The sequence below is a fragment of the Molossus molossus genome, unplaced genomic scaffold, assembly GCF_014108415.1.
Source record: "Molossus molossus isolate mMolMol1 unplaced genomic scaffold, mMolMol1.p scaffold_m16_p_1, whole genome shotgun sequence".
Lineage (NCBI taxonomy): Eukaryota > Metazoa > Chordata > Mammalia > Chiroptera > Molossidae > Molossus > Molossus molossus.
The window spans coordinates 131,360,811-131,387,092 of NW_023425344.1; the positions used below are offsets into that span (position 1 = coordinate 131,360,811).

General features: G+C 35.6%; 1 protein-coding gene across 50 annotated transcripts in view; it reads left to right on the forward strand.

Annotated features, from left to right (window-relative positions):
• ZNF438 (zinc finger protein 438) overlaps positions 1–26,282 on the forward strand; it is a 195,568-nt gene that overhangs the window by 44,196 nt on the left and 125,090 nt on the right. For 18 of the 50 annotated variants that reach the window (XM_036256292.1, XM_036256205.1, XM_036256259.1 and 15 more), the window contains 4 exons: positions 9,431–9,548; positions 11,080–11,141; positions 13,608–13,654; positions 18,487–18,540. The exons of 6 other annotated variants lie outside the window; for them this stretch is intronic. The gene's annotated coding sequence lies outside the window, so the exon portion shown is untranslated. Of the gene's footprint in view, positions 1–9,376; positions 9,549–11,079; positions 11,142–13,607; positions 13,655–14,384; positions 14,471–18,486; positions 18,541–21,297; positions 21,345–26,282 lie in introns of all 50 variants that reach the window. 26 more of the 50 variants (XM_036256457.1, XM_036256538.1, XM_036256519.1 and 23 more) reach the window with 15 other exon arrangements.

The following is a 26,282-nucleotide window of genomic DNA, read 5'->3' on the forward strand; positions in this document are numbered from 1 at the left end:
ATGGAGCAGGGAAGGAAGTAATAAGAAGACAGGATAGGAAAGCCTGGTTCATTTAAAACCTCATCTTCCTGGAGAGGAGTTTGTTGGGAAGAGAAGGTGTTCCTGGAATCTGTATGGGTTGCTCCTGAGGATATGTACTACCAAACTGCATATATAAAATGAAACCCCAAAAAGCTGGCAAGGACAACTTGATAAATGAAATAATACCAAGTCAGTGTAAGATTGAGCTCTAAAATAAAGATTACTCTACACAAACCCTAAAATAGCTTAAAACCAAGCCTCAAAACAAGTATATTTATCCACAAGTAGCTTTCTTCCAGAGGAAGTCCATCACTCTTTAAACAAATACAAAAAAAAAAAATTCCAGCACTCAGAAATATAAAGTTCACAGTGAATTGCATCCAGTCAAACATTGCTAGACAAAGAAGCGGGAGAAGAAAATACTATAACAGGAGACAATAGAAATAGACTCTGAAATGACAGGGATGATAGAATTAGCAGATATAAAAAAGAAAAAAAATTGGAACATCCAGAGATAAAAATAATAGAAAATTGAAATGAAAATTTTACTAAATTTGATTAAGTGCAAATTACATCTTTCAGGAGATAAGATCAGTGACCTTGAAAACATAGTAATTTAACCACAAGCATAGAAAGAAGAAAGTTGAAAAGATGAACAGCAATTTGGTGTCCTATAGGATAGTAACCGTGGGTCTAACATAAATTTAATTGGAGTCTCAGATATGGGGTGAAAGAGAAAAAAATATTTAAATAAATAATGGCTGAAATTTCCCCAAATTTGAAGAAAACTGGAAACCCACAGATTTAAGAAATTTATCAGACCCCAGACAAGACACACCTGTGTGTGTACATACACACACACACACACACCCCCCCCAAAACATGCCATAAAAATGCTCAAAATCAATGATAAAGAAAAAAATTAAAATTGGGCAGAGGGAAATAAAGACATTACATACAAGTAATAAAGTTAAGAATGGCAGCAAATTTGTCATCAGAAACTGTGCATACCAGAATGCAATTTAATGGCATTTTTCAATTTAATGGCATTTGTTAACCTAGTATTTTATATCCAATAAAAAAAATCTCCAGAAAATAAAGGAAGAAACAAATAAAGGAGAAAGAACTTTTTTAGACAAAAGCCAATACAACTCATGACCAGCAGATCTATACTACAAGAAATAGTAAAGGAAGTTCTTCAGGCAAATGAAAATTATATCACATGGAAATTTGGACTTTACAAAGGAATAAAGAGTGGTAGAAATGGTTCATATGTGGATAAACATAAAACACATTCTTTCCTCCTATTTGTCTTTCTTTAAAGGGTAACTGACTATTTAACCCCCCAAAAATAATATTGGTGTCCATCTAGTAGGATTTATAACATATGTGAAAGTAAAATGTATGACAACAAAACTCACAGAATGAGGTGGGGGAAAGGAAGCATATCATGGTAAGGGTCTTCTACATAAAGTGATCTAATATTTTTGAGGGAAGGTTGTAGTAAGTTAAAGCATCTACTAAAAATGTTTTTGAAAAAGTGTTATAACTGATAAGAATGAAATCCTTGAAAATAATCCAACAGAAGACAGGTTTTAACTGATTAATTTTATCAACCTTTTAAAGGAGAAATAACTCAGAAAATAGAGGAAGAAGGAACATTTTTCAAATTATTTGAGGAGACCAGCGTTACACTAATACCAAAACTAGATAAAGATATTATAAGAAAACTGTGAACAAATATCTTTCATGAACATGGATGAAAAATTTAACCATTAGCAAATTAAATCCAGCAGTATATACAAAAAATAGATTTATTCTAGGGATACGAGGTTGGTTTAACATTGGAGAATCTACTATCATAAGTGATCACTTTTACAGGAAAATGGGGAAAAAACTGTATGATACTGTCAAAAGTTGCATTAAAAGCATTAGACTAAATTCAACAACTATTTATAATAAAAATCTCAGAAAAACAGAAACAGAAGGGAGTACAACCTGATAAAAGTCATCCGCACCTAACCTTTAGCTAAAATCTCATTTAATGTTAAAAGATAGAATGCCTCTTTCCCCTATGATAGGAAACAAATCATATGCCAACTCTCCTCCCTGTGTCTAACATTATAATGGAAGTCCCAGCCACTGTAACAGGCAATAAGAAGAAACAAATAGCATACAGATTGGCAAGGTACAAATGAAACCTCTATATTTGCAGATATGATCATGTATAGAGAAAGTGCTAATCTCTAAAAAGCCACTAGAATTTGTAATTGGATTTATCAAGATTGCAGAATGCAAGGTAAATACATAAAATCAGTTGATCTATATGATCTATGTACTAGCGATGAAAAAATGGAAACTGAAATTTAACATTTATATGGAAATACAAAGGACCTAGAAAAGTAAAAAAAAAAAAGACAAATAAGAACAGTATTAGAAGGTTTTTACTACTTAATTTCAAGACTCCCTTTACATTATAAAGCTTTATCTTTAAAGCTACAATGATCAAGGTGGTGTTGGCCTAAGAAAGACATGTATCAATGGAACAGAATAGGGAATCTGGGATTTTTATGGTTTTGAATCTAACATTTAAGTCTTAATAATACATTTTGAGTTTATTCTTGTATATGGTATAAGAATGTGGTCTGGTTTCATTTTTTTTTTTTTTTCACATATCTGTCCAGTTTTCCCACCACCATTTATAGAATATACTATGTTTATCCCATTGTATGTTTTTTTTCTCCTTTGTAAAATAGTAGTTCACTATTAAGTATTAAGACGTGGGTTTATTTTGGGGCTCTCTCTATGTTATTTTTATGCCAGTATCATGCTGATTTGATTACTCTGGCCTTGTAGTATAGTTTGATATCAGGTAGCATGATTCCTTTCACTTAGTTCTTTCTCAAGATTACTATTTGGGGTCTGTTGTGGTTCCATGTACATTTTTAGAATATTTGTTCTAGGTCTGAAATATGCCATTGGTGTCTTGATATGAAGTACATTGATTCTATAGATTGCTTTGAGTAGTATGGACATTTTAAAAAAATGTATATTTATTGTTGAAAGTGTTACAGATGTCTCCCTTTTAATGATGTTTTCTATCAGTGAACATGCTATATGCTTCCACTTGTTTGTATCTTCTTTAGTTTCTTTCTTCAGCACCTTATAATTTTCTTAATACGGGTCTTTTATATCCTTGGTTAAATGTATTCCTAAGTATATTATTTTATTTTTTGATGCAATTATAAATTGTTGGGGTTTTTTTGTTTCCCTTTCTTATAGTTCACTATTGGTGTATAAAAATGCCACTGATTTCTAGATGTTTATTTTGTATCCTGTTACTTTACTGAATTTATTTATCAGTTCTAGTAGTTTTGGGCTGGAATTTTTAGGGTTCTCTATATACATGATCGTATCATCTGCAAATAATGACAGGTTTATTTTTTTCTTTTTAATTTGGATGCCTTTTATATCTTCTTTTTGTTTGATCATTGTGGCTAGGAGTTTCAGTACGATGTTGATTAAGAATGGTGAAAGCACTAGACACTGCTGGTGGGAATGCAGAGTGGTGCAACCACTATGGAAAACAATATGGTGTTTCCTCAAAAAATTAAAAATTGAACTGCCATTTGACCCAGTGATCCCACTTCTAGGTCTATATCGTAAGAAGTCAGAAACATCAATCAGAAAGAATATATGCACCCCTGTGTTCCTAGCAGCACTATTTACAATACCTAAGATCTGGAAACAGCCCAAGTGTCCCTCAGTAGATGAGTGTATAAAAAAGTCGTGGTACATTTACACAATGGAATACTATGCAGCTGTAAGGAAAAAAGATCTCTTACCCTTTGAGGGGACTTGGAGGACCTGGAGAGTATTATGCTAAGTGAAATAAGCCAATCAAAGAAAGACAAATATAACATGATCTCACTTATTTGTAGAATCTAAGGAACAAACTAAGCTGATGAACAAAATAGATCCAGAGACATGGAAGTAGGAAACAGAATGATAAACCTCAGAGGGAGGGGTGTGTGGGAGGGTGGGAAAAGATAAACCAAAGAACTAATATGCATATATGTATAACCAGTGGACACAGACAACAGTACTATGAAGGTGGGGGTGGGGGACGGTAGAGGGAGGAGGGTGTCAAAGGGGGAAGAAGAAAGGAAGGACATCTGTAACAAATTAATTAATTAATTAAATTTGAAAAAGAAAAAGAAGCAGATGAGAATAGGCCAAAGTGTTCATAAAGTTTACTCCAGGGCATGGGATTGAGAAGAAAATCTTTTGGATTTTCCTTTAAGATTACTATCTTGCTACTATTTTTCCAACAGAGCATTTATTATTTGTAATTTCAAAGACAAAATAAATTTGAAGAGTTCTGGAAAAAAAAATGTGAAAGCAGACTTGTAGTTTTTTCCCATTGAGTATGATATTGACTCAGGGTTTGTCATATATGGCCTTTATTACGTTGAGGTATGTTCCCTCTATTCCCACTTTGCTGAGAATTTTTATTATAAATACGTGCTGGATCTTATCAAATGCTTTTTCTGTATCTATTAAATGATATGATCATGTAATTTATAGCCTTCTTTTTGTTTATATGGTGTATCACATCTATTGATTTGTGGATATTGTCCCAACCTTGCATCGCTGGAATAAATCCCACTTGATCATGGCATAGGATCTTTTTAATGTATTGATCAATCTAGTTTTCTAATATTTTCTTGAGGGTTTTAGTGTCTGTGTTCATCTGGTTTTGGAATTAAGATAATGGTGACCTCATGAAATGAGCTTGGGTGTCTTCCCATCTCTTGGATTTTTGAAAGTTTGAGAAGGATAGGTTTTAGTTCTTCTTTGAATGATTGGGAAAACTCACCTGTGAGGACATTCAGTCTGTTGTAGCATTATTTACACTAGCCAAGATTTGGAAGCAGCCCAAGTGTCCATCAGTAGATGAGTGGATAAAAAAGCTGTGGTACATTTACACAATGTAATACTACTCAGCCATAAAAAAAGGAAGGAAATCTTATACCTTGCTACAGCATGGATGGACCTGGAGGGCATTATGCTAAGTGAAATAAGCCAGTCAAAGAAAGACAAGTAACATGTGGTTTTACTCATATATGGAATCTAATGAACAAAATAAACTAACAAACAAAATAGAAACAGACTCATAGATAGAGAACAGACTGACAGCTATCAGAAAGGTAAGGGATTGTTTAGATGGGTGAAAAACATGAAGGGATTAAGCAAAAAACAAAACAAAACAAAAAAAACTCATAGACACAGACAACAGTATAGTGATTACCAGAGGGAAAGAGGGGTAGAGGGAGGTAGAAGAGGGCTGGAGGAGATAAGTAGTGATGTAAGGAGACTTGACTTGGGGTGAACACACAATACAATGTGCAGATGGTATATTATAGAATTGTACACCTGAAATCTATATAATTTTATTAACCAGTACCACCCCAATAAATTTAATAAAATAGTAAAAAAAAAAAAGTCTTATTATATCTTGTTATAAGAACTTAATAATAAAAAATGAGTAAATAAAATAACAAACCAAATGATAACTACCATGTGAACATCTATTTGGAATAAGATATGTAGTTATTAAAGGATGAAATAAAATTTTTTAAAAAAATCCAGAAGCAGCCCTGGCCAGTTTGGCTCAGCGGTTAGAGCGTCGGCCTGCGGTCTGGAGAGACCCGGGTTCGGTTCCCGCTAGGGGCATGTACCTCGGTTGCAGTTTGTCCCCGGCCCTGGTTGGTCGTGCGGGTGGCAGCCACTCGATGTGTCCCTTCACGTCGATGTTTCTCTCTCTCTCTCCCTTCCTCTCTCTCCCTCCCACTCAATCTGTACAAAAAGTGGAAAAATATCCTCGGGTGAGGATAACAAAAAAAAATAATTAAAAAAAAAAAAAAAAAAAATCCAGAAGCAGATCACACATATAGATGATCAATTGATTTTTGATAACCTTGACAAGATTATTCAATAGAGACAGGATAGTCTTTTCAGCAAATGATACTAGAACATCTGGATATCGAAATGTAAAAAAGAAAATTAAATTAACTGCAATCATTACCTCTTCTTTATACAAAATAACATGAAAAGAACCATGTTTCTAATTATAAAAGAGCAAAAGTATCAAACTTTAAGAAAAAATCACAGGCCCTGGCCAGTTTTGCTCAGTGGTTAGAGCATTGGCCTGCGGTCCAGAGAGACCTTGTTTCTGGTTCGGTTCCCGCTAAGGGCACATACCTCGGTTGCAGTTTGTCCCCGGCCCTGGTTGGTCATGCTGGTGGCAGCCACTTGATGTGTCCCTTTCACGTCAATGTTTCTCTCTCTCTCTCTTCCTCTCTCTCCCTCCCACTTTATCTGACCAAAAAGAAAAACTGGAAAAATGTCCTCAGGTGAGGATAAAAAAAGAAGAAAAATCACAGGAGAAAATATTCATGAATTTGGGATAAGCAAAGATTTTTTAGGACAATAGAAAGCATGAACCATGGGGACTTCCAGTCAAGATGGCAGTATGTAGGTAACCACAGTACTTGCCTCCTCCCACAACCACATCAGAATTACAACTAAACTATAGAACAACCGGCATTCAGAACTGCCTGAAATTGAGTTTTCCCTAGTTTCATAAAGGAAACAGATATTCAAGTCCAGGAAACACAGAGAGTCCCAAATAAGAGGAACTCAAACAGGCCCACACCAAGACACATAGTTGAAATATAAAAGGTTAAAGACAAAGAAAGAATCTTAAAAGCAGCAAGAGAAAAGCAGTTAGTTACTTACAAGGGAGCTCCCATAACAGTGTCAGCTGATTTCTCAAAAGAAACTTTGTAGGCCAGAAGGGAGTGGCAAGAAATATTCAAAGTGATGAAAAGCAAGGAACTATAACTAAGATTACTGTACCCTGGAAAGCTCTCATTTAGAATCAATGGACATATAAAGAGCTTCCCAGACAAGAAAAAGCTAAAGGAGTTCACCACCACTAAACCAGTATTATATGAAATGTTGAAGGGTCTTCTTGAAGAAGAAGATCAAAAATATGAACAATAACATGGCAATGAATACATATCTGTCAACAATTGAATTTACAAACCAAATGAACAAGCAGAACAGAAACAGACTCATTGATACAGAAAACATTTTGTTCATTTCCAGACAGGAGGTGGGTTGGGGGATGGGCGAGAAAGATGAAGGGAGTAAGAAGTATAAATTGGTTGTTAGAATGACAACCTCAGAGGTAAGTGAGTGGGTGGGGGGCGGGCAGGAAGAGATAAGCCAAAGAACTTATATGCATATATGCATAACCAATAGACACAGACAATAGTGTACGGAAGGCAGGAGGGCAATGGGAATGAGGTGAAATGTGTAAATGGGGGTGGGAAGAGGAAACACCTGTAATACTTTAAATAATAAAAATAAATTGAAAGAATAAAAATCACAGGTATGTAAAATACAGCATAAGGAATATAGTGAATAATATTATAATAACTATATATGGTATAAGATGGGTACCATGTTTATCGAGGTGATCACTTCTGTCTAATCACAGGGTTATACACCTGAAACTCATAATACTGTACTTGAACTGTAATATAAAAATAAAAAGAGGAAAAGGGGGAAAAAAAACCATGAATCATAAAGGAAAAATTGACAAATGGGACTCTTTGAAAATTCAACACTTCTGTTCTTTAAAAGACATTGATAAGAAAATGAAAAGACAGTATTTAAACAGAGAGAGCATATTCTTAATACATACATCTGACAAATGAATTATGGCCAGAATATATATAGATTTCTTACAGCTTATTAATATTAAGACAACCTGATTAAATGAATAGCACAAGAGAATAATGAATGGCCAATGCAGCACAGGAAAAGGGGTTTAGCATTATTAGACATCAGAAAAATGCAGATCAATACCATGAGATACTATTATATTATCGAAATAGCCAAAATTAAAAATTAAGAAAGAACAAGTGTTAGGTGAGTTGTAGACTGATCGAAACTTTCATATGTTGCTAATGGGAAAGGAAAATGATAAAACCATTTTAGAAAATAGTTTGGCAGTGTGTTAAAAATGAAACATTTATTACTATAAATATATAATGTTTACCATATTACTATATAGTAAAATTACTATAATTTTACTTGTAAATATTTATCCAAGAGTAATGAAAACATGTTCACAGATACACTTATATAAGAATGTTCATAGTGGCTTTATTCATAATAGCCCCAAGCTGGAAACAGCTTAAATGTCCATCAACTAGTGAATGGATAAAAACCATTGGGGATTATCCATGCTATGGAACACTATTCAACAATATAAGGGGGTTAAAGTACTGATATACAAAAGAACGCTAAGAAATCTGAAAAACATTATGGTGAATAAAATACAAAAGAATATAAATTCTGTGATTCTATTTACTGCCCTGAATTATTATATAAGAAATGCTGGAAAAGCCAGATTTAATCTATAGTGATAATAAGCAAACAGTTGTTGCTGTAGCTGAGATTGGAGTGTGATTGAGCTGGATGGGGCACAAGGGAACATTTGGGCATAATGAATGTGTTCTATATCCTGGCTATCGTGGTGATTATATGGATATAGGTGTTTCTAAAATTCATTGTAATATACACTTAAAAGGTATATATTTTACTGTATATAAAATATAATTCAGTAATATGCCCGGCTGGTGTGGCTCAGTGGTTGAGCATCGACCCATGAACCAAAAGGTCATCAGTTCGATTCTCTGTCAGGGCACATGCCCAGGTTGTGGACCCAATCCCCATTGGGGGAGGGGGATATACAGGAGGCAGCCAGTTGATGTTCTCTTTCATCAGTATTTTTATCTCTCTCTCCCTCTCCCTTCCTCTCTCTCTAAAATCAAAGAAAAAAAATTTAAACTATATATATAATTCAGTAATATAAAAACAATTACAGTAGTATTTTTAAATATAAATTTTGAAAGTTGTTATACTAACCAAAGATTAACTTCTGACTAATGTTAGAAAACCTCTGTGTAAGGCTAAAACTTAGTCAACCTGAAAAATCCATTTAGATAAATCAGTATACACAATATAAACAATTATACATGAATTACATATTCTTAATTAGGAAGGAGAGAAGATGAATTCTCAGTATACTTTCTAGCCTATGATTTGATGTATTGGAATGGGACCCTTGCATCCTTAGAATTCATTGATGTACTTTTCTAATTTCTTAAATGATGTGTGGTAGTGTTTTTGGCACTGAGAATCCAGCTAAAATGAAGTAATCACATATAATTTGTTCTTGGTTTTGTTTTATTGTTCTTTCTATTTATTTTTTAACTAGAAAGAATATGTGGAAGACTCCTTGATGCTCCTTAGAATCTATTCTTCCTTTTAGGAATAGAAGCCCTATATTTTACCTGAGCACATATATGGATGGCCACCTAGATGCAACAGCACTCTGCTTCTTTCTTAACAGGATGTGACTTTGTGACTCATGAGAGATGAATGGTGAGGTGTGTAAGGTTACCTCCTTAAAGACAAGCCACTTGACCTAGACTTTCTTTTTTTCTTCTCTGCTGGTTGGTGGTACATCAGGTATAGCAACCACCTTTCAGAGATGGAAGCCATGTGGAGGATGATAGAGACATCCTGGGTCCCAGAATGATCTTGTGGAGTACACTTCTCCCTGCCACACTGTATTGTGACATGAAAAAGAAAATTTTCTAACTTGAGCTATTGTATTTTTCAGCATCTTTTTGATGGCAGAAAGTCTATAAATGAAAGCATTTAAGACTTCTCTGTGTTTTTCTCTGTGTACTGTTTGACCATATTTAATATATTTTTGGTGTGTACTCCCAATTAATAATTTCTAAAATAGCATAGGATTGTATGCCAAGAGTTATGTTGATGCAGTACTAATTTAGAGAGTGTTTCTCAAATTTCCAAGTTATTTATGTTTAAACTTTACGTACTAATTATTAATAAATTGATATACATTATTGCAGATTTCTAATTTTTGAGGTTGTCTTTATGGACTTGTTTATGATCAGTTTTAGTATAGTTCCACAGACATTTTTAAAGTTGTCTTGTTTGTAAAATACCTAAATATTTATTCTCTTGTTCAGTTTTTCTATAATTACTGTTTGTCTGGTCTATAAAAGGCTTAAATATATAAATCAGTGATTTCTACCATTAATTTTTGTTTGTATTTTTGTCAGTTTTTTTGTTATGTGTGTTAATGTATTATTTACTGTCAAAATCTCAATTGAGGATTATACATTTTATCAGAATAATACGACTTTCTAATTTTATGCCTGTTGCTTTGTGTTTTAGCTGACATTGATATTGCTACCATAGTTTATATTTCTCCCTACATATTTTTACTTTGTACTTTCTTCATTTTTTAACCTAGTGAGAACTTTTGTCTTTTAACAAATATTTTAATTCATTTATGTTTGTTGTCAAAATTTATTTAATTGATTTTACTTCATTGATCTTAAGCTTTTTGTATTAAATTCTTTTTTGTTTTTATTTTGTTTTTGGTATTTGATTTAAAGTTTATCTTTAATTTTGATTTGATTCATATTTTAAATCTGTGATATATCTAAGAGCAAATAGCCTGCTTTGAAATCTGCTAGTGATTATTTTTAAGTTTTTTACAACAATAAATCTCTGTAATATTTGTAATTAGCAGTCAAGAATGAGATGGTATCTTTTATTTTCCTTCAGTATTAAATAAGAAACTTAATAGGCTTTTACTTCTCTGTTTCTTTGTTTTATTTATATGGTCTAAGAGTTTAATCTCAGACTATTAGTAAATTGTAATTTGAAATAATTTATAAAATATTTATTTCATTAATTTTTATATAGACATAAACATTATGAAAACTGTAAGATTGTTATAGCTTTCAATAAATTATCACTGTTTTCCAAATATATATCAAAATGAACTTTAAGAAAGTCATTAAAAATATACTTTTGTGTCATGTTTCATTACTCCTCATTGTTTTCTTGATCTGTTTTTATATTCTGTCTTAAAAATAGACTCTTGCCCTGGCCAGTTTGGATCAGCAGTTAGAGCGTTGGCCCACGGACCAGAGTCACAGGTTCGATTCCAGTCAAGGGCATGTATCTTGGTTGTGATTCGATCCCTGGCCCTGGTTGGGGTCATGTGGGAGGCAACCAATCGATGTGTCTCTCTCATGTCGATGTTTCTCTTTCTCTCTCCCTCTCTCCCTCCTCCCGTCCCTCCCTCCCTCTCTCTCCCACTCTGAAAAGCAATGGAAAAATATCCTTGGGTGAGGATTTAAAAAAAAAGACACTCTTTTCCTTTTCGCTGTGGTCCACTTTCTGCTTATTAGACCAGGGGAAAAAATAGAGAAAGTTTAATTTGAAATTACAGTATGACAGTTTGTATTTGGTATTTGCTATAGCAAAGTGTAAGACTCAGAATATGTGTGAGATTCTTGGATTAATGGATTTTATGGTGCTGTGTTGGAGAATATTACCACTTATGTACTAGTAGGCTTATTTTCTAAGATGTCCTTGTCAATGGCTGTATCAAGTAACACAGAGTATGGAATTTATATTACCATTAATGTTTGTTCAATGACCAAGACAGAAGCTGTCCTCTTGCTGCTTTAAGTCTCTGACAGGCTGCTATTCTTACCTTATAATGTGACTCTCTCAAGTGGGTATTGGGCTTCATTCTTTCTCTAGAATAAGAGTGCTTGTATATGGGGGATTTATCATTTTTTTCAGAATATACTTGAGGACTATTTAGGGAGGTGGTGTCTTAGACACTCAGGTTTATCTTGGAAACTAAAGGAAGAAGCCTGTAGCAGTTGTTAGGGGTAATAGCTTCAAGAAAACTGATGTTTGCTGAATTATTCTTAGAGATGGAAGACTTGTGTTTCTCATGTTTTTTAGCAAAAAGTTATGTAGCTAGACTACCAAGAGTAAGTAAGAGAATAGGTTAGGGTGAAGTTCTTGGCAAGAGACTCATTTAGTATGGTATGTGGAAAGCATATGGGCTGAGGAGGCAGGGAGATCTTTGTTCTAGCTTTGGTTCTCGTTCTCTCTCTCTCTCTCTCTCTCTCTCTCTCTCTCTCTCTCGTGTGTGTGTGTGTCCATGTCCATGGCAAACCCTCAACTTTTTTGGGCCTTAGGCTAGAGATATTAAATGAAGAAGGTGACTCTCTGAGATTCTTTCTAACCTTAAAATTCCTTGACTGACCAGAGCATCAAGGATAGCAAAGAAGTTTCAATTTGATAGCATTTTTATTTTTTAATTTCATTAAACAAAGAAGTCCCCTTAATTTCATCTTGTAAAGTTAAAAGGAATAACTTAGAGTAAAGAGAATTAGAAGAAGGGATCATATGTAAGTCGTGAATTTGTGCTCTGACCTAATATTAGGTAAGTGACATGCTATGGTAGAGAGGCCCAATTATTAACACCTGGAAGTAATCTGGTAATAGAATGACTCAGAGGAATGTTAAATCGCTATTTTCCCCTGAGAAAACAGAGGAAGGTGTTTATGTAGACTCCCAGAAGGTTATTACTTTTTTCATTGGGATATGTGTGTCTTGAGATTCGAGGAGGCTGGGAGGTAGCCCCACTGTGTAGTAGTAGTCAGACATCAGACTGAAGGTCCCACTGAAGATCATCGATGGTGAAAAGGCCGCCAGTACGGAATTCATGTTTCACAAAATCAGCAATAGAGTGCTGCTCATGGTGGCTGTTTGTCATAAGCCGAACTGGGCACGGTCACAAGCTGGTTGGCAGAAAGAATTTTCAAATTGTGAACACATCATAATTGTGAAAGAGCTAGGAATTAGTGCTGACTGAATAAAATCTGTACAGCAGTCAAAGGTGACTCTTTTTGAGGAAAGGCTTTGTTCTGACTAGTTTCTGGAGGATGGGCTACTGACAACGGCTCCATCCAGAGTAGCATGGAAAAGATTATGCAGTGGACATTGATAGCTTCTCTCTGTCGTTATCACTTTGAACACTAAAATATCATTGAAAAGTTGTATTTCTCTTTCTACCAAGACTTCTGGGAGGGGGAAGAATTGTTTCATTTCAAAATACATTCTGTTTAAGTAAATAAAGCATCATGAATAAATTCAAATAAAATTCAAAATAAATTAGAAACTTGGATACAAAATGTGGGTGGCCCTAGCTGGTTTGGCTCAGCGGTTAGAGCGTCGGCCTGCGTTCTGGAGAGACCCGGGTTCGGTTCCTGCTAAGGGCACGTACCTCGGTTGCAGTTTGTCCCCGGCCCTGGTTGGGTCGTGTGGGTGGCGACCACTCGATGTGTCCCTTTCACATCGATGTTTCTCTCTCTCTCTCTCTCTTTCTCTCCCTCCCACTCTATCTGAACAAAATATCGAAAAATGTCCTCGGGTGAGGATATATAAAAAAAAAAAATGTGGGTGATAGTGCCACTGTACAGAAGACCCCTCTAAGGATGCAGAGATCAACATTCAGTAACCTCTTTCCTCAGGAACTTAATTTTAGAGAGGTAGACAGATAAATAGCTAATATTTATTGTTTCATTTTGTTTTTATAGAGCATCTACTCTATGCAAGGCTATGTGGTAGATGTTGAGACTACAAGGTAAGACACAGTCCCTGTTTTCAAGACATTTATAGTCCAGAGGGAAAGGAGTAAATGGCTAACTGGAGCGCAGAGTACATGGAGACATATAGGAGGGACGGAATCATTAGAATGCACACAGAAAATGATATAGGTGTCTTTGAATATGTCCTAAGAGTAGAACTAAGCCATCTTAAGGAACCTTTTCCTTCAATGATGTAGTAAGCTGTGCTTCAAGTACTGTTCCGAGAGCTGTACATTTCTGATGTTAAGGATAACAGTAGCCAGGAATTTTACAATACTCTGTTAGTGCATTACATCTAACAAGTTATGTAATCCTTGCAGTAATCCTATAAAGTAGGTGTTAATAGTAGCCAAGAAACTGAAGCCCAGAGCAGTCTAGTTACTTAATCAATAATGGCTAGTAGGTAGTGGATCTGGCCTTTAGCTCCAAAGTTCATGTTCTAACTTCTGTGCTAAGTTAACACTTATAGAATTAAGGGAGTCATCTACTGGAAGAACCATTGTTGTATGTTTCTGTAGATACAGCAGCTTAATAGTAATGAGTCTATAGCTGAGCACCCAGGAGAAAAAAACGTTTATACATATGTTTTTCATTTTCTAGAAATAAAGCTTTTATTATTCTAATTATTATCAGAATGCCCTGTACTAGCTACAAATTATAACTAGAATTCTTTATTTGAAATTGTAGGAAATACCTTTTGATCAAATACTGTTCATTAACTTACAGAAAAGGGCCTTCTTGAATTTTAAGTATATCTAAAAGAGAATGCACAGCCTCCCACAATCAAGAGCTGAATCCCACAGCTTTTTGAGGTGCGGATTTCCTATTCAGCCCAATGTCTTTCTGGTCAATAAGAGACTGCTCTGTCTCTCTCTCTCTCATCCTTTGAAATGTCCTTCTCTTTTTATAGCACTACAAGCCTGTAATTTATAAGATGGATTTGTAAATTGATGGGGCCCAGCCTGGTTGGGCCTGTGGTGCATGTGGTTTATCTCCATGTCTGGAAGCCCACTATTTGCTGCTCTCAGGGAGTTAATAAGAGCTTTGGTGACCTGGTTTGCCCACAGTTTATAGTCTGAAATCTAGACAATCTGAAAGAAAAAAGAATGGAATGAAAAAGTCAAAGTTGGGGTCCGGTCAAGATGGCGGAGTAGGTAAATGCGGTATCGTGTCCTCCCACAACCACATCAAAGTTACAACTAAACTACAGAACAACCATCATTCAAAACCGCCTGAAATCAAGCTGAATGGAAGTCCTACAACTACGGAATTAAAGCAGCAGCCACATCCAGACTGGTAGGAGGGGCAGCGGCACTTGGGTCCCACACCCAAGTGTGGCGGATAAAAATCAGGAGGATACCTCAGCTGGGAAGGTCCTTCCTGAGGACTGAGGGGTCCCTGTCCCACACCAGGTGCCCCACTCAGGGTTCCAGTGCCAGGAAGAGAAGTCCCCATGACTTCTGGCTGGAAAAACCAGCGGGAACTGAGGCTCAGGGAAGCTGAAGCGGCTGGAGCCCCAGGCAGCTCCTTAAAGGGCCCGTGCGTGAACTTAATCAGACTCTCTCCCTCTAAGCTTGGAGGGGAGGCAGCTCGAGGGGCACCAGAGACACACAGGGAAGAACTGAGCTGTTTGGCACTGGAGCGAGGGCTGGAGAGGGGGCTTTCTCGGGGACAAATGTGCTGTAAGAGGCCTTTGTTCCTTTGGTGAGCCCTTCCCGGGGGCAGCAGACAGTCGCCATATCTGGGACTCCAGCAACCTGGCTCACACTGGTAGCCCCGCCCTGGTGACTCCCTGAGGCCCCGCCCTACCCCACCCAACTTTCAAGCCCACCCAAGCTGTTGCCACTTGCTTAACCATAGGATTGGCCTGTCTTGGATCCTGCTTCAGGTTTTTTCTAAATTCTTTCAAACGAGCAGCATCTGGTCTCAGTGAGTCCAATACCTCTCATTAAGTAATACACTGAAACAAACACAGGGAGGCAGCCAAAATGAGGAGACAAAGAAACAGGTCCAAAATGAAAGAACAGAACAAAACCCCAAGAAAAGAACTAAGCGAAATGGAGATAAGCAACCTAACAGATGCTGACTTCAAAATACTGCTTGTAAGGATGCTCAATGAACTTAGTGAGAACCTCAGTGAACTTAGGGAGGGCCTCAAGAGCATAAAAAAGGACCAGTCAGAAATCATGGATGCACAGTTAGAATTGAAGGAGGCATTAACTGAAATAAAGAATAATTTACACAGCTTCAATAATAGAGTATGTAAATCCAAGGAGCAAACCATCGATTTGGAATATAAGGAAGCAAAAAATGCCCAATCAGAACAGCAAAAAGAAAAAACAATCCCAAAAATGAGGATAGTGTAAGGAGCCTCTGGGAAAACTTCAAGCATGCCAACATTCGCATCTTTGGGGTGCCCGAAGGAGAAGAGCGAGAACAAGAAATTGAAAACCTGTTTGAAACAATAATGGCAGAAAACTTTCCTAACTTGGTGAAGGAAACAGACATACAAGTCCAGAAAGCACAGAGAGTCCCAAACAAGATGAACCCCAAGAGACCCACACCAAGACACATCATCATCAAAATGCAAAAGGTTCAAGACAAAGAGAGAATCTTAAAAGCAGCAAGAGAAAGGCAGCTAGTTACCTACAAGGGAGTTCCCATAAGGCTGTCAGCTGATTTCTCAAAAGAAACTTTGCAGGCCAGAAGGGAGTGGCAAGAAATATTCAAAGTGATGAAAAGCAAGAACCTACAACCAAGATTACTCTATCCTGCAAAGCTGTCATTTAGAATCGATGGACATATAAAAACTTTCCCAGACAAGAAAAAGTTAAAGGAGTTCATCACCACCAAACCGTTATTATATGAAATGATGAAGGATCTTTTTGAAGAAAAAGATAAAATATATGAACAAACAAAATGGCAATGAATACATATCTATCAACAATGGAATCTACAAACAAAATGAATAGGTAGAACAGAAAAATTCTCATAGATACAGAGAACATTTTGTTGGTTGCCAGATGGGAGGGGGGTTGGGGGAATGGGTGAAAAAGGTGAAGAGATTAAGAAGTACAAATTCATTGCTAAACTGACAAACCTCAAAGAGAAAGGGGTTGGGGGGATGGGAAGAAATAAACCAAAGAACTTATATGCATAACCAATGGACACAGACAATAGGGTGGGAAAAGGTGAGAGGGGGGTGTGAGTGGGGAGGAGGGGGTCAATGGGGGAAAAATGTGGAACATCTGTAATACATTTTACATTTAACAATAAAGATTTTAAAAAAAGAAAAGAAAAATCAAAGTTATGGTTGTAAACTAGAAGGAAAATTAGACTTTTAAAACCACTATCAATGTGGTATAGACAAGAATTAGAAGTTAGGAAGAGGAGCCTCCTACAAGGAGAGATTTTTGATTAAGGCACCCCTCAAGACATTTGAAATTGTTAGGATAATTTTAAATAGGCAACACTTTGGCTTTAAAACAATCAAGGATTCCAGTTTCTGTATGTGGTATATTAAATATAGACATATACAAAATTTAAGAGGAAAAGTAATCTTTTTATGTAAAGTTATTTTGATTTATCGTTTTCTGGCCTTTGAAAGCCTTGTTGCACCTTGATTAAATACGTTAAGTGATTTAAAAACTATATTAAAGTAATTTTTTGTACAAACAGGTATTTTTAATATAGCAATTAGGAATATCATTAGGAAGATTATTGAAAGCAATGTGTACCATAAAGCTTGAATGGTATTTTCTCATAAAGAAAATGAGACTTTAGATCTCATTTGGACAATTACCTAAAAATAAAAGTAAACTTCTTAATGTAATATTGAAATCAACTATGGAATTGAAGAAATTTACTAGGATAACATGTTGTCTAAATATATTTTCTATCTTGTTATTTTAAATATTAACTTTATTTACAGAAGGAATATAAAAATACTTTTAAAAAACCATTATAGATCATAGTTCACTTTGACAACTACCCTCCCATCTTCCCAGAAGTCATCATTTTGCCATTTATTCTTCCAAATCATTTTCTGAATGTTTCTATGCATGTAACAGATATGTATGTTTTTGAATAGATGTTAAAAATAGTTCACAGATTGTATTATTTGCTAGTTAATTTTAAATATGACCTTCCATTACATGTTTGTTTGTTTTTGATACTTCAATAATATTAATAATAGTAACAGACATTTATTGAGTAGTGACAATGTGTGAGGCAAGATGTTTAGCATTTTATATATAATTTAATCTCATTATAAGCTTCAGAGGTGTGAACTTTGTGAAAGACTATACCTGCCAAGGTATCCTTATGGGTACTTAGTCCCAAAATTATAATCATATTCTAGCAGCAATTGCTAACAGAGGCCTCTCACACGTGCTACATTTCAGGGAAATACCACAGACTAAGCTTCCAAGTCTTCTGAACTGTACTCTGCTGTCTAATCTGACCTTTATAAGGGAGTTCCTGGTATGCCATTCAATGAATGTTCTGAGACCTGCCCCTTTCATTTGGAACTGTGCAACCCATTCCTTATTTCCATTTGTATTGACCAATCAGAGAAGCTCCATAATGACCAATTAAAGTGCCTGAAGCTGACCAATCAGGACAGTGCTGTTTGGGACAATCAGAACTGTGGGGGTTGGATTCCTGTATGCATAAAAATGAACCAATTGGAAACTAGGGCAGGAACTTCTCTGTCAAAAGCTTGCCCTCCCCTTCCTCTTGGTGGAGGATACTTTAGGTTTTTAGCTGGGGCTGTGTTTCCCCAGTTTGCAAATTGTTCTCCTGAAGTTCCTCTTTTAACTCAATCCAGATTGTGAATTCCTCTTGGTATTGGGTTCGTGGCAGCAACCTTATGTTGACATAGGTGAGTATTATTCTATGTTCATTTTTTATGAATAAAAGTTTACCTTCATTATACCTCACATTTACATTAAATTGCTATTGCCAGTAGTTTATCATTCTTTAATAAGTCTTCAAAAATAAAACATTTAGAATTATTTTTAAATATTGCTAAGAATATAACCTTAAATTTTATTTATTTATTTACTTTGTTTGCAATTTTTAAAAATTTATTTTTGTTACAGGTGTTTCTTTATTTTCCCCTCCTTGACACCCTCCTCCACATTCCGCCTCCCGCCCTCCCCAGCATTGTTGTCTATGTTCATTGGTTACCCAGACATGCATATACATTCTTTGGTTTATCTCATCCCTCCCCCTGCCCCTCTCCTCTGAGGTTTGTCAATCTGAACCATACTCTTTTCTATGTCTCTGGATCTGTTTTGTTCATCAGCTTTGTTTGTTCATTATATTCCACAAATAAGTGAGATCACATGGTATTTGTCTTTCTCTGATTTGCTTATTTCACTTAGCATAATACTCTCCAGGTCTCTACATGTTGTCTCAAATCATAGGAGATCTTTCTTTCTTACAGCTGCATAGTATTCCTTTGTGTATATGTACCACAGCTTTTTTATTCACTCATCTGCTGATGGACACTTGAGCTGTTTCCAGATCTTAGGGGTACATATATACTTTCTGATTGGTGTTTCAGGCTTCTTAGGATGTATTCCTAGAAGTGGGATCACTGGATCAAATGGCAGATCAATTTTTCATTATGTGTGGATACATCATATTGTTTTCCATAGTGGCTGCATCAGTCTGCACTCCCACCAGCAGTGTACTAGAGTCCCATTTTCTCCACACCCTTGCCAACACTTGTTGTTCAATGATTTGTTGATGGCAGCCATTCTGGCAGATGTGAGGTAACACCTCACAGCTGTTTTAATTTGCCTCTCTCTGATGATTAATAATCTTGAGCATTTTTTCATATGTCTCTTGGCCATTTGTATATTCTTTATGGAGAAGTGTCTATTTAGGTCCATTGCTGATTTTTTAATTGGGATCTTTGTCTTCCTTTTGTTGAATTGCATGGATATTTATATAGTATTTTGGAAATTAACCCCTTATCTCATGTATCACTGGCAATTATGCTCTCCCATATAGTGGGTTCCCTTTTCATTGCGATGCTGATTTCTTTTGTCATGCAGATGATTTTTAGTTTGATGTAGTCCCATGTATTCATTTTTTCCTTTGTTTCTCTTGCCTTAAGTGTTGTATCAGTGAAAATTTTTCTGTATGTTATGTCTGAAATTTTGTTGCCTACATTTTCTTCTAGGATTTTTAAGGATTCATTAGTCACATTTAAGTCTTTTATCCATTTTGAGTTTATTCTTATGTATGGTGTATGCTGGTGGTCTAGTTTCATTTTTTTGCATGTAGCTGTCCCAATTTTTCCAACACCATTTATTAAAGAGGCTGTCTTTATTCCACTGTATGCTCTTTGTCAAATATTAATTGAGCATATTACCTTGGGTCCATTTCTGGGTTCTCTGTTCTGTTTCACTGGTCCATGTGCCTGTTCTTGTACCAGTACCAGGCTGTTTTGATTACAGTGGCTTTGTAGTATAACCTGATATCAGGTATTGTGATCCCTCTTACTTTGTCATTTTTTTTTTCAAGACTATGGCTATTCAGAGTCTTTTTTGGTTTTATATAGACTTTTGAAGTATTTTTTCTAGTTCTGTGAAATATGTCATTGGTATTTTAATGGGTATTGCATTGAATCTATAGATTGTTTTGGGTAGTATGGACTTTTTTATTTTATTTTATTTTTTATTTTTCTTTATTGATTTTCACAGAGAGAGGAAGGGAGAGGGAGGGAGAGGGAGAGAGAGAGAAAAAAATATCGATAAGAGGGAACATCGATCAGCCGCCTCCTGCATGCTCCCCACTGGGAATCAGGCCCACAACCTGGGCATGTGCCCTGACCAGAATGGAACCTGTGACCCCTTGGTGCATGGGTCGATGCTCAGCCACTGAGCCACACAGGCTGGGGTAGTATGGACATTTTAATTATGTTAATTCTTTTAATCCATGAACAAGATTATGTTTCTACTTTTTTAGATCTTCCTCCTTTTCTTTTTTCAATGTCCTATAGATTTCTGCAAATAGGTTCTTTACTTCTTTGGTTAAGTTTATTCCTACGAATCTTAATTTTTTTTCTGCGATGGTAAACGGGATTTTTTTTTAGGTTCTCTTTCTGTGAGTTCATTATTGGTGTATAAGAATGCTGTTGATTTCTTGATGTTAATTTTGTGTCCTGCTACTTTGCCAAATTTGTTTATTAAATCTAGTAGATTTATGATGAGTCTTTAGGGTTCTCTGGTTACAGTATCATGTCATCTGCAAATAATGACAATTTCTCTTCCTCCTTTCCAATTTGGATCCCTTTTATTTTTTTCTTCATGTTTAATTGCTGTGGCTAACACTTCCAGTACTGTGTTAAATAAGAGTGGCCAAAGTGGGCATCCCTATCTTGTCCTGGTTCTTAAGGGAAATGCTTTTAGTTTCTGTCCACTGAGTATAATGTTAGCTGTAGGTTTTTCATATATGGCCTTTATTATGTCGAGATATGACCCCTCCATTCCCACATTGCTGAGTGTTGTTTATCAGAAATCAGTGCTGGATATTGTCAAATGCTTTTTCAGCATCTATTGATATGGTCATATGGTTTTTATCTTTCATTTTGTTCATGTGGCATATCACAATTTTTGATTTGCAGATATTGTACCAGCCTTGTATCCATGGGATGAATCTCACTTGGCCATGGTGAATAATTTTTTTAATGTATTATTGGATTCGATTTGCTACTATTTTGTTCAGGATTTTGGCATCTATGTTTATCAGGGATATTGGCCTGTAGTTTTTTTTTCTTTGTAGTGTCTTTGTCTGGTTTGGGATTTAGAATTATGCTGGCCTCATAAAACGAGTTTGGAAGTCTTCCTTCTTTCTAAATTTTTGGGAACAGTTTGAGGAGAATGGGTGTTAGTTCTTCTTTGAATGTTTGGTTAAACTCCCCTGTGAAGCCATCTGGGCCCAGGCTTTGAATTGCTGGGAGATTCTTAATTACATCTTTAATTTCCTTTGTTGTTACTGATTTGTTCAAGTTTTCTATCTCTTTCTGGTTCAGTTTTGAGAGACTATGTGTTTCCAGAAATTTGTCCATTTCACTTAGATTGCCCAATTTGTTGCAGTATACTTGTTCATACTATTTGTTAAGGATCCTTTGTAATTCTGTGGTGTTGATTGTTACTTCTCCTCTTTCATTTCTGATTTTTTTTATTTGGGTCCTCTCTCTTTGTTTCTTGGTGAGTCTAGCTAAAGTCCATCAATCTTGTTTATATTTTCACAGAACCAGCTCTTCTCTTTGTTTCATTGACATTTTGAATTGGGTTTTTTTTTAGTCTCTATATTATTTTTGCTCTGATCTTTACTATTTCCTTCCTTCTACTTGCTCTGGGTAGTTCCTTTTGTTTGCTTTCTAGGTCTTTAAGTTGTGAAGTTAGATAGTCAATTAGAAAGTTCTCTTCTTTCCTGATGGAGGCCTGTAGTGCTATGAACTTCCCTCTCAGGACTGCTTTTGCTGTGTCCCATGAATTTTGTGTTGTTGTGTGTTCATTTTCATTGGTTTCCAAAAAGGTTTTAATTTCTACCTTGGTAACCACTTATTGTTTAAGAACATGCTATTTAACTTCCATGTGTTTAAATGTCTTTGTTGTAATTGATTTCTAGTTTCATGCCATTGTGACCTGAGAAGATGCTTCATATGATTTCAATCTTCTTGAACTTGTAGAGACTTAATTTCTGTCCCAACATGTGATCTATATTTGAGAATATCCCATGTGCCCTTCAGAGTAATGTAAATTCTGCAGTTTGGGGGTATAATTCTCTGTGGATATCTATTAAATCCTTTTGATCTAGTGCATCATTTAGAGTCTCTGTTTCCTTGTTAATTTTTTGTCTAGAGGATCTATCCAGTGATGGCAGTGAGGTATTGAAGTCCCCTGCTATGATTGTATTGCTGTCGATTTCTCCTTTGAAGTCCTCTAGAAGTTTTTAAATATATTTTTGTGCTTCTATAATGTGTGCATATATGTTTACCAAGGTCATATCTTCCTATTGGATAGATCCTTTCAATATTATGTAGTGGCTTTCTTTGTCTGTAGTTATGGCCTTCATTTTGAAGTCTATTTTTCGTGAGATGAGTATTGCTATTCCAGCTTTTTTTTTCCTTTCTGTTTGTTTGGAAGAGGTTTTTTTTTTTTTTTTTTTTTTTTCCATCCCTTCACTTTCAACCTATGTCAGTCTTTTGTTGTGAGGTGAGTCTCTTGTAAACAACATATATGTGAGTCATGCTTTCTTATTCAATCAGCTACTCTGTGTCTTTTTATCAGAGTCTTCAAACCATTTACATTTAAGGTTATTATTGATGTGTACTTATTTATTGCCATTTTTTGTTTATTGTGGTTATTTTTTCTTCCTATTTCTTCTGCTAATTATAGCCCCTTTAACATTTTTTGCAGTGTTGGTTTGGTGCTAATATATTCACTTAGCCTTTTTTTTTTTTTTTTTTCTTGGAAGCTCTGTATTTCACCTTCTACTTTGAATGATAGCCTTGCTGGATAGAGTAGTCTTGGATTCAGATCCTTGTTTTTCATTACCTTTATTACTTCATGGCATTCCCTTCAGACCTGTAGTGTTTCTGTTGAGAAGTCAGCTGATAGCCTTATGGGGGTTCCTTTGTAGGTAACCTGTTCCTTATCTCTTGCTGCCTTTAGGATTCTCTCTTTGTCTTTTATTTTTAGCATTTTATTTATTATGTGATTTGGTATGTGCCTGTTTGGGTTCTTCTTACTTGGGGCTTTCTTTGTTTCTTGAACTTCAATGCCTTTTTTTGTTCATCAAGTTAGGGAAGTGTTCTGTCATTATTCAAATATATTTTCTTTTTTTTTAATTTTAAAATTTTAATTTTTTTCTCCAATTTTGATTAACTTATTTTTGTTACAGATGCTTCTTTTTTCCCCCAGACCCCTTCCTCCCCATTCCACCCCCTCCTCCCAGCATTGTTGTCTATGTCCATTGGTTATGCGTACATGCATATAAATTCTTTGGTTCTTCTCATTCATTCCCCCCACCCCCACACTCTCAGGTTTGTCATTCTGAACTATATGCCTTTCTATGTGTCTGGGTCTAATTTGTTCATCAGCTCACCTTGTTCATTATATTCCACAAATAAGTGAGATCATGTGGTATTTGTCTTTCTCTGATTGGCTTATTTTGCTTAGCATAATACTCTCAAGGTCCCTCCATGTTGTCTCAAAGGATGAGGATCTTTCTTTCTTATAGCTACATAGTATTCCATTGTATATAAGTACCACAGCTTTTTTATCCACTCGTCTATTGATGGACACTTGGGCTGCTTCCAGATCTTAGCAATATTAAATAGTGCTGCTATGAATATAGGTGTACATATACTTTCTGATTGGTATTTCAGGCTTCTTAGGATATATTCCTAGAAATGGGACCACTGGGTCAAATGGCAGTTCAATTTGTAATTCTTTGAGGTAACACCATACTGTTTGCCATAGTGGCTGCACCAGTCTGCATTCCCACCAGCAGTGTACTAGAGTCCCTTTTTCTCCATACTCTTGCCACCACTTGTTGTTTGATGATTTGTTGATGGCAGCCATTCTGTCAGGTGTGAAGTGATACCTCATCATTATTTTAATTTTCATCTCTCTGATGATTAGTGACATTGAACATTTCGTCATATGTCTCTTGGCCATTTGTATGTCCTGTTTGGAGAGGTGTTTATTTAGTTCCTCTGCCCATTTTTTAATTGAGTTCTTTGTCTTCCTTTTGTTGAGTTGTATGAGCACTCTATATATTTTTGAAATTAACCCCTTATCTGATGTATCATTGTCAATTATGCTGTCCCATACAGTGGGTTCTCTTTCCATTCTGATGCTGGTTTCTTTTGCTGTGCAGAAGCTTTTGAGTTTCATGCAGTCCCATATGTCATTTTTTTCTTAGTTTCTTTTGCCTTAGGTGATGTATCAGTGACAATTCTGCTACATATGATGTCTGAAATTTTGTAGCCTAAATTTTTTCTAGTTTTTTTATGGATTCACAAGTCATATATATATATTTTTTATCCTGATATTATACATAGAAAACCTTAAAGGCTCTATCAAAAATCTGCTAGATTTTATAAATGAATTCCGCAAGGTAGCAGGATACAAAATTAACATCAAGAAACCAGTGGCATTCTTATACACTAATGATGAACTCACAGAAAGAGAAACTAAAAAAGCAATCTCATTTACCATCACAGCAAAAAAATTAAGATACCTAGGAATAAACTTAACCAAAGAAGTAAAGGACCTATTTGCAGAAAACTACAGGACATTGGAAAAAGAAATAGAGGAAAATATAAAAAAAGTAGAAGCACTTGTTCATGTATTGGAAGAATTGACATCATTAAAATGTCCATACTACTGAAAGCAATTTATACATTCAATGCCATCCTCATCAAAATACCAACAATATATTTCACAGAACTAGAACAAATACTTCAAAAGTTCATATGGAGCCAAAAAACACCCCAAATAGCCACAGCAATCTTGAAAAAGAGGACAAAGTAGATGGGATCACAATACTGGCTATCAAGTTATAGTACTACAAAGCTACTGTAATGAAAACAGCCTGGTACTGGCACAGGAACATGCATCTAGTTCAATGAAATGGAACAGAGAACCCAGAAATTGACCCAAAACATTATGCTCAATATTTGACAAAGGTTGCAAAAGTGTACAGTGGAGTAAAGACAGCCTCTTTAATAAATGGTGTTGGGAAAATTGGACAGCTACATGCAAAAAAAAAAAATGAAACCAGACCATTAACTTACACCGTACACAAGTATAAACTCAAAATGGATAAAAGCCTTCAAATATATTTTCTAACTCTTGCTCATTCTTTTCTTCTTCTGGGACTCCTATGATGTGGATGCTGTTAAGTTTCATATTGTCCCATAGTTCTCTTAAGCTGTCTTCCTGTTTTTTAATTGCTTTAATTGCTTCCTGTTTTCTTTTGGTTCTCTGATTGGGTGATTTCTTTTTTCTACCCTCTCTTCTAATTCACTGATCCAGTTCTCAGCTTTCTTTACTGTGCTGGTTATTCCTTCCAATGTCTTCTTAAATTCTGCTATGTCATTCTTCATTTTCAGTTGGTTGTTTTTTTAGTGTTTTAATATCTATACTCATGCTGTTGAGATCTTTACTCATGCTGTTGAGGTATGTCATTATCATTGCTCTGAACTCTACCTCTGATAACTTGCTTTACTGCATTTCATTTATGTCATCTTTAGTATAATTCTCTTGTTCTCTCATTTGGGATTTGTTTTTTTTTTGTTTCACCATTTTGGCTATCTCAGTGGGTTTTGGAGCCTGCCAAATTTTCCCTGTGGGTGTTGGTGTTCTTCTGTTTGTGGTTTAGATGAGTATGGGATGACCCACATTAAATAGCACTGTCAGATCTTACTTTCCTGGGTAGATTTGCAAGCCCAGGAAAGGTTCACTTATCCTCTAGCTTTTTGCTTGGAGGCTATTAGTCTCCATTACTTGATGAGCCTTGGGTTATAGCCCTTAAGTGAGTGAAAAAATCTCTCAGGTGTTCAGGGTAAGAAGACTTCCAGAGTGTGGGGCAGAT